Here is a 10,579-nt window from a genome sequence, read left to right as displayed (position 1 = left end):
TTTCAAGAACATTATTATTACCATAACCCCAACATTCACAACCATACAATAAAATAGGTTTAACAAGTTTATCAAATAAATCTATCTGCATATCTATAGGTAATTGTAGGTTTTTTGCTTTTTTTAATAGACAATACATAGCTTTGGTAGCTTGGTTTGCAATATGCTGTTTTGCCTTAGAAAAACAACCGCTTCTACTAAATGATATACCCAAATATTTGTATTCTTCAACAATTTCTAAAATCTCATTCTTATAAGTAAAATTATACTGTAAGGGTCTTCCTTTGGAAAATACAATAACTTTCGTTTTGGATGTATTGACCGTTAATTTCCAATTATAGCAATAACATTCATATAAATTAATAGCATTTTGTAAATCAATAGCCGACTCTGATACTATAACAGTGTCGTCTGCATACAGAATAACAAATAATTTAACTAAACCAATCAGTTCATTATTTAGAGTAACTCCTTGTGCACTGTTTCTGCTTTCAAAATATTCATGTAGATCGTTGAGATAGAATGAAAACAAAAGAGGTGACAGATTTTCACCCTGTCTTACACCAATGGTGCATGGAAAAAATTCCGATTTTTCACCATTTACACACACACATGTTTTAGCATTATTATAAATACTTTTAACAACATTTAAAAACTTTCCAGTTATATTATAATGACTGAGTTTTGTCCACAATTTTGGCCTATATATAGTATCAAAAGCACTTTTCAAATCTATGAATGCACAAAAAAGCTTCTTTCTAGAATTATGCAGTAAATCGATAAGCATTTTAAGTACGTACATATTATCAACGGTGGAATATCCCTTTCTAAATCCTGCTTGATACTGATTTATAAGCTCATTTGCCTCTGCAAATTTTTGTAAGCGTATATTTAATATAGACGTAAACAATTTACCAAAGCAACTAAGTATCGTTATTGGTCTATAATTGCTGGGTTCAGTAACATCACCCTTGTTTTTAAATATCGGGTTAATTATACCAACTGTCCAACAATCAGGTACAATACCATGGTTAAAACAATATTGAAAAGCTTATGGTATACAAGTTTCAAAATAGGTATAGAGTGTTTTATATGTTCATTCAAAACTTCATCTAAGCCACATGCTTTATTATTTTTTAGCGCTTTCACAGCAAATTCAATTTCTTCAATTGATATTTCTCTGTTAAGCATATCATTATTGATAGTATGTATATTTGGCATGTCATTATCTGGTGGCATATCTTCACCATTACTACTAATGTTAACATTTTTTAAAAAATCGTACATATCTTTTAACTGTGCGGCAACAACATTTTTCTTGCCACCATTCAAAATTTTCCAATACTCTCTAGGGCTTGATTTTTTCAATTGTTTTAGTTTTTCTACATTTGACCTTTTGAATTTTTTATGATTTTTTTATTGATAAACATTATGCTGGACTTTATTCATCTGGGTAGTAATGAACTTGACGTCATGCGGCAATTTGTTTTCATGTTTTATGTTATGTTCTCTTACCGGTTCGCTCGTCGACCGTTGTTTATCGCAGAGTTCAGTTTGACCTTCTTTGTTGAAATGGCAATCAAATAGAGTATTTTAGATATGTTATCATATACTATATAACATACTCACGCTGGAGCGTTCAGTTTTATAGCATATTTAACTATGACATAATTCAATTTGATGTTTTTACAGGCATCATATCTTTTGTTGAATTCCATGTAATTCCTAGTCACGGGGCATAAGGCATGTTGGACATTGCATTCATTTTTCAAAAAAACAGCCTCCATTTTTGAACCTACCATTATTTAGCTTAGATGTATTTTAAGCGTCTAACGTATCGTAGCGTCTAAAATCATATTTCCTAAATCAATATAGAAATGTTAACTGTCTTGTACATACGTTTTCTAAGGAGTGTTGGCAGCTTGTAATAAAAATGAAAAACGGATATAAAGAATGGTTTGTTTTACTTCTCATATGTGTATAGTCCAAAAATTGCTGTAAGCTAGTTTGCTAATAAACTGGCAGTTCACTTCCGTGTTCGTCGATATTTCCTGATATAAATATGGTTACGTGACGATTTTGTTGACATTTCCTTATTCATTATGTCGCTGCTGGAATCGTTTCGTCATTTTTGCACATAAGATCGGTACTTACATTAACTTATTTCAAGCCGACGGAAGAAAACTGCAATTAAACAGATACAAACTGCACTTTGTCCATTGTTAAGGAAATTGGCTTAGCCCCTGTTATCGAATTTCTAACGCAGAAACTCGACTTGGCCAACACTCTCGTTCCAAATTAAGAGTAAACCTCCTCCATGTGTTTCAATATTATGAAAGAGAAACATACTCTCAGGTTTGTCGTTTATTAATATTTCAAATATGAATATTTCAAACAATTAATTTGAAGTATAATTTTGATATTTGTTCGTCTTCTGCCTTCTACTAAAAATATTTTTTGTGTGTTTATCTTTAGTTATGTATTAAAATGGGCACGGGAGTGACCCTATCTAACGTATCATGTGTAAAGTTTATTCTTATAAGAAAAACGCAAATTCGGTCTTAGAGTGTCTTAATCTAAATCAAAATTTCAAATAAGACGTCGTGCAGAATAATGAAAAGTTTTGCGAAAGAAACATACATTTTAAATAATTGATACACTGTGTAAGATGGTGTGTGTGTGTGCGTGCGTGCGTGCGTGTTTAACGTCTTTTTCAACAATTTTTCAGTCATATAAACGACGGTGTCTGCTTATAGCAGTGAGCATAATGCCCAACTTTATAGTGCTGCCTCACTTGAATATCACGCCGTAGACACGTGACATGATTCCCCACCCAGTTACATTATACTGACACCGGGCTGACAAGTCTTAGCACTACCCCCTTAATGCTGAGCGCCAAGCGAGGAAGATGGAGACATTGTTCATTGCTGTCAGACAAAAACTTTTACATACATACGGCATGTCCAGTCATCCAATGAAGTTTCAACATTCTGGGTCAAGTGGTTCTCAAATTATGGATACGAAACGGTTTTCCATGTTTCGACCCCTGTGACATTGGCCTCTAAAGAATGGTCACAAGATCAATAGGGGTCATCTACAATGCATGTCCAGTCATCCTATAAAGTTTCAACATTATGGGTTCATTGTTTCTCAAGTTATTGATCGGAAACAGTTGTCCATGTTCAAGCCCCTTTGACATTGCCTTCAATCGAATGACCTGAACATGAATAGGGTAAAGTTTCAACATTCTGGGTCAAATGGTTCTAAAGTTTGTTTTTTTTTCGCGCTCCCAATTAATTGGGATAACCCCGTTTATTTTTGTAAAATATAAACATTTACAAAACAATAACCAGAAAAGAAGTCATTAAACAACCAATTCATACAAACATATGAATAATAAATTTAATGATAATATTATATTGAACACAATAGTTACATCGCCAGTAAAATAGGACTTGTTCGAAGAACGAAAAGACAAGTAAAATTTGACGAAGTTTCTATCGTCAAGCTTACAAAATTTTAATATTTTTTCATACACAACATTGTGAAAATTTATACGTCTATATATGTATCTGACATGAACTCAATAGATTTCAATAACTGTAGTTTTTCATTATCAGTATTGTGCCATTTTATTTGTTCTTTAATTTTTCTAACTAGATGTTTATAAAAGCTTCTTATTGACTAATAGTTGTTATTGAATTTACAATTATTTCTATATTTCCACATTTCCCATTTTGTTTCATATATAATCGTATTAATCAATTTGTTTACTTGCCTGTCATCATAATATCCGAAACAAACAGCAAATTTAAAAGCAGAATCACAGATGTTGACATATCTAAACAGGTCGTTCAAGTTCTTATTTAAAAGTGTCCAAATATTTTTGGCAAAATGACATTCCCACACCAGGTGCAAAGTTATTGATTTCCATGTGACTTTCACATTTAATTGAGTGATATGAATAACAATAGGGGAATACTCTGTAAGCGCTATTACCCTATGAAGTTTGAATGTTCTAGTCAAATGATTCTCCTGTTATTGATCGGAAATGAAGTAAAACCGTGTGCTGACCCCTGTGGCCTTGACCTTTGATCAAGCGACCCCAAATCTATTAGGTAATCTGTTTTGCATGTCCGATAACTATGAAGTTTGAAGGCACTAGGTCAAATGGTTCTCCAGTTATTGATGGGAAATGAAGTGTGACGGACGGACGCTATATATCGGTATTTATGTTGCTACTCTTTTGTTCTTTCTATTGTTCTTTTAGCGACGTAAAAGAAATAGCCACATAAAAGTTTACGGAAAGAATGACATCAAAGAAAAAGTGCAGTTAGCTATTGTTTCTTATAGCCACCTAAGTATGGAAATGTAAGCTCGAACGGACAGACGGTTGAACAAGGCCAAGTGGAGGGGAGACATATTAGAAAATAAAAGAATGCTCAAAATCAAGCTAAGAAACAAGTTGTGGATGAATTGCAATGTATGTCGATTAACAAACGCGTCTGCACAATATTAGAAAACGTTTCTGAGCAACATAAGAATTTTGCTCAAGGTATGACAAATTTGTAAGGTCACGATAAGACAACGTTTTATTCTTTTACGGTTATAAACTGTTAACAACCCAAAATAATGACTGTAACAAGTCATTGTGTCTGACGGCCTCTAGAAATGATTTTAACTGTTGTTTTCTGTGTTTCTTTTAATATATGAGTGTAAATACTTTGTTGTGTTACGGCTGTCAAATAGCCGAGCACTGTTCATAGACTCGTGTCCCTACTAACATTACCTACGTTACAATATATTGCTACCGCTAAGTTAAGCCGGTAGAATCCAGTACGACCCAAGGATGCATTAAACATGCTCCATTTTGAGCTTTCGCAAGTATCAGTTTTAGATGCGTTTTGTCGGCGTATTGCCATTATAGCATATACATTTGTTTTGTTTGTAAGCCTATTTATAGTTACCAATGGGCGGCTTCTTCGGAGAACTGTGGGTAATTTAAGTTGGAGGATATTGAAAGGAACAGAAGACGCTCCAGTTCCAGAAGTTTCCTCGATTCTTTAGAATGTCAAGTGTAAAGCACCCAATGGATACAATGGATATATCCTAGGATATATAATCAACTAGAGTCATATTTCGAGTTCTTTTTAAAAGAAGTATCTGTTGTTTAAAAGTATTTTATAAATCCTGCATTTTAGTCACTAGTGTTGAGTAAATATTCCGTACAGTTCCAAGTGGTTGACGTCAAGTAAGTATTTAGCCTATAATTGTGTTAGAATTTAATACATATTATTGCTTGTGTCTCATTAATTTCAGTGAACAAATTTCATATACTGCTCAAAGCACACCCTTAAGTTTCAAGTATGCGCATAGTGTCTGTTCCGTGCTTGTACTTTAGTTAGCAGAAAATCGCAGTGGCTAAGCGGGGTTGAACAGGCTGCTTGAAGAGAAAAATATTAATGTTACATAAAGAGAAACAACGTTTCAAACAACCACCAATAGTGTGCTAAATATGCTCAATATTATGCAAGACATGTCTATCTCACCCTGACGTGCTATTTGATTTTTGTTTTAAGGACCGCTGGGTCCATATCAAGTTAACTTAAAAAGAAAATATTTCTTATATGGGTGGAGTTGATTGTAGTGAGATCTGTAATAGATAGAAAGGTTAGTAATACCCTTTATTTATCCTTCAACTTCAAATATGTACAATTTACAAAATGTCTGTCGCAAGTTTTGCAATTTATCTGATGCGTCAAAACATGATTCCTTTAAGTGACTCGACGAAATTCCGCTAAAGTAATAAAACTATAAAAGTTGGTACTCCGAGTAAGAATAAGGCAGAACACGGAGAAATTCCTCGCTAAGCAAGATTTTTCCTTCGAGGAAAAACGGAAAGTGGGTTTTCCGCGTGAGCTGATCTGTACCTGCGTCATATTTGTTCAAGTGTCTTATTATTACTCTAGACGACAAAACACAGATACAGCATGTATTGTAGTTTTTATGTTTTGATGGAAAACTGTTTATTTGTTTACATTCTTCGAGTCAGCCGTCTCCTTGAATGCTACATACCTCAATGTAATATTTCCTCTTTTAAATGTGACACAAACATGTAGTTTTAGTATTCAGGGAAATTTTATGAAAACCTCTTTGTTAGAAAGAGAATAATACATCTCCTTCAAGTAAAATAAACATCATTTTACAACCGGTATTGAGAACAATTATTCGCTTTTTGTAACCTGCTTCTATATCTAAGCCCTTAGAACGTTTATTTTAAATGGAGTGTAGCTTTTTTTCAGCATTAGTTCCTAGAATACGTAGTAGAATAGTCAACATAATGATAAATCGTGTCCTTCTTTGTGGGATTACGTTTACATGTATAGTTACGACTGGACATTTTAAGACATTGAGTGAACACAGTCACATCCAATATATCTATGAACCAATATTGTAACAGAATGAAGGCATGCTATATACACTAAGCAAATCTCTTTTATGTAACATGAGACACTTTGTTAAAACAATGGCTAATCAAAATAAAATGCAACCATTGCTATAAACAGTTTTAGAAAATAACTAGGAGCACTGCTTAGTTTTCTGCTGCCGAACAAAACTATTCTGTTTGACCCCTTGACTGTCAATGGTGAATGCTTTTAAGATTTATTTCGCAACCCTTTATCGCAAGTGCGTATTAGATCATTTAAAGCCCTGCTCCGCGGCTATTCAGATTCTATTATGTGTATGCAACCCATCATTACCATAGGTAACAGTTAACGGCCACGCGCCACACTTAAGCACGCAAAACCACAGGTATTTTATATAGAATTTTATATAAAATAGACTCTAATTTGACAGGCGTCACTGTTTATAGTCAGGATTTTCATGCTTTTTCAGTGACAATTTAAGGTTAAAAGGTAGGACTGGAGCAGGTCTTTTAAAAAGCGTATAAGACTTTATACTGCGCTGCTGGGGTTTACGTTGTAGGGTAACTGTGATTTAGGAACGTAGCATTCCCTTTTGAATATTCATCCTTGTTCCACTGTCCCCTTCAACTCTCTCCCGTCTATAATATTTTACAACTACTTTTTGTTGTGGGCCTACTTTGCAGATTCGTGGCTCTGTGGCTGTGTTTGTAGTGCTCTGTGCTTCCGAGAAATCTACCCTTACCTATTATCATTTTTTACAAAAGCTTCTAATGTGTAAGGTCCATATAACACAGGCACTGTTAAATTATTCAACAAATATATGATTGGGTGTTTCTAATGTAAATATATTTCGGAAAATCTACTTAAACATATATCGTTTACTCAACGCAAGAAGTGGATAACTGCATTGACTTAAAGAAGGATTTATTCACTTTTTGCGCTAAGGTGACGATATAGTACCTCCAAAATTAATGTCTCCTAGCAATTTAACATTTCACGAAATAATTTTTATTTTAATGAGTTGCTATGCAATGGAAAGGAGAATGAGTTTTTCCTGATACTACACCTGTATTCAGTTCACATAAGAATATGAGAGAATCATTGACTATACTTGTCATTTGCAACTGTTGTTATTAAGCATTAATCGGGTAATTTTGTAAGTTGCTAGTTTCAGATGACGTAGTCCTTTAGTTACATCTAAAAGTCATGGAATGTGTTCATACTTTCCGCATTATTTTATAAGTATTAAACAAAGCGATGAATCATATTTAGGTTTATTGAAGAAACTTTCAAATTGAATAATTAGGCAGTTACGTTATTTATTGAATGACCCTCGAATATTTAAAACTGCCATTTGTGTAGTGTTATGTATTTTAGCCACAATCTACTATCGTTAAAAGAAAAACAAATGTCAAAAAGGGATAGCACAAATGTAGGGATATCAACTTGTGTAAAATGGTTAAGTATCTGTCGAACTTTCATAAAAAGCAACTTCAAAATTTTCACTGTAGCACTGATAACCTGAGATACCAGCATTGTGTGCAGAAGCTCATCTCTGCAAAACAAAAAGGTAAAGTTTATAAACTATAAAGAACTTTATTTAAGCCCCCCTTTTAAAGAAGAATGCCCCCCCCCCCCCCCCCCCCCTTTTAAAGCAGAATGCACTCCGAACAAGATCCTGATAAAATATATTTTGTTGAATAAATTCGGAGCATTAAGAATTAAAAAAAAATATTTACGAAAAGCTTATAATTTTTATATTAAGGTAATGGAAAATAAAAGCCTGTATAAATAATATGACATTCAAACAAGAAACACATAACAATTCCTAAAAGCCAATAACAAATTAAGCTCTTATGTGATATAGTATAGCAAAACTATTTTATCGAAATGAAACTGATATCATGTTTGTCTTGATAAACTCTTTTTGTTTGAAATTTGGTCATTTGCGGTTATAAACTAGGTCACTGATGTCATATCTGCATGATTTTTGAATACAATAACTGATATCTTAATTTTGAAATTGAATGTATAACCTCTGACATGGACATTTTAAAAGTTGTATAAAAAGAAATCTTCGAACTTGGGATATGTGAACAAACAATCTGCTGTCGCGGGCATGTATAATATATTCCCAAATGACCTGGTTTGTTGGCACACTCTTTTGTTGAAGATCCATGATTGTTCAAAGATTGCAACAGAGGAAAGATCCCAGATACCAGGTATATGCAAAAGTACTTTACGGAATGAATAGAATTAGGTTCCAACATACCAGGTATATTAAGATATTAAGGAAAATTTTTGACTAGTAAACCGTTTGGAATATTAAACAGTTAACGGGTTATTAACGTAACCGATCATTTACATAACTACTTCTGATTCTCTCTCTCTCTCTCTCTCTCTCTCTCTATCTATCTGCTAGCATTGTCATTCCGCTGTTCAACAATAATTATATGGAATCTGCATAGAATCCACAGCACATATATTACGTTACATAGACAATTATTCAATTCAATAATATTGTCCATTACAAGAGTGAGTAGTGTTATGATAAATATAATGTAAGATTGTCTGTGATTAGTATTGATGCCTGAAATCAGTTTATGGTAAAGAGTGCGAAAATGTCAATTTGGTATTGTTCACTGAAATAGGCGTATATTTAAGCGGAAAAGTGCTTCAGTGGTAATCAGTTCATCACATAATTATAAAAAAAATTGAACTTTGCTATCTTTATGTTTGACATGAACGAATTCAATACGCATCAATTGCAAAAATCAGTAAAGAAACAACTGTATTAAATCATTCATAAATTATCATCAAACTGCAAATACATTAGATGTGGTAAATGATTGTGTATAATTGTATTACTCTATTGGTTATTGCAAACAATAATTCATTATGGTTAATAGAGTCGTAAATTCCTGTGTCAGTAGAAGCAAAATGTTTAATTAGCACCTGTTACATAGATCGAAAAACGCCTGTGGACATCAACAATTAATTTCCATTTATCTATACAGTGATATTAAATTGCCACATATTTAGTGTATCTGTTAGATATATCAAGTTTCAGTGCATTACACAAATGTGTCCGATATGTTGATAGAGAATATCAAGCGGCTAATTAAGAACAATTATCTTTTCTCTCATCAATATCTGCGCCTATTAAAATTTCAACAAAATAATTTATCTTCACGTAGAGGAATTTCCGTGAATGAACAGTTAATTAAGGTCGCTGACTTCGAATTACTTGTCTTCGCCATTGTGAGATCAAAGTCTCGCGTTTGGTGTAGAATTCTTTCATGTGAGGAAGTTATTCTGCGTTGGTTAAACCCAGGAGCACTTTCCTGCCTACAATAATGCCCGAAGGGACACATTTGCTCTTCCTCAACCGAGAAAACCAATAAATTGCAACGATTGCGTCTTTTTGACGTTAGATCCCGATATTATTCTCAAGTTATTTAGTTTCCAATAATTGTTTTAATTTAACCTCACCGAAATGGCTTCTTTCTAGTTTAGGAGTTCTGAAAAAGTATAGAAAAGCTGATGTGTCTTGTCAGTATCATATACCACTGCCCGGACAATAACTTTTTGCCGCCATTAATGAATAAAGACAATTAAACTGCACATGCCACAGCGATGGGTAAATACATTTCGTCCTCGATAGTGATGAAACTATATCTCTATATCTTTCTCTAGGATCAGAGTCAGCGATTAGACATAAATAAGTGCTACTAATAGGATGTGTTGGCGTTTTTATGTTTGTCCTTTTGCCATTTTACGCGTCCGTGCTTTCACTTTTTTGCATTTTTGAGCTTGGCTTTCCATCCTTGTATTTCCCCTTCTCTCAACACCACCACCCCTTTCTTACCGCATCTCCATTTCTTTCTGTTTCTTGCATATAAGTAATTGGATTTTTGAAGCAACCAATCCTCTATAGTGTCCACTAGAGCTTCTATTTGCGGCGGGCCTACATTGCAATATATGGTTTTGGCGTTGTTTGCTGTGCTCTTTGCTGTCTCCTTAGAGAATTAATCTTTAAAAGACCAATATTATTTAAACGACAAGCTACATTGGCACAATAGGGAACTTTGCACAAGACGCAACCTTTAAGATATATCTACAAATCTTCCCTTGTTCTGGCGGCGGAATGT

This window comes from Mercenaria mercenaria, chromosome 7 (assembly GCF_021730395.1).
Source record: "Mercenaria mercenaria strain notata chromosome 7, MADL_Memer_1, whole genome shotgun sequence".
NCBI classification, from domain to species: Eukaryota; Metazoa; Mollusca; class Bivalvia; order Venerida; family Veneridae; genus Mercenaria; species Mercenaria mercenaria.
Note: the sequence above shows the minus strand (reverse complement) of the source record.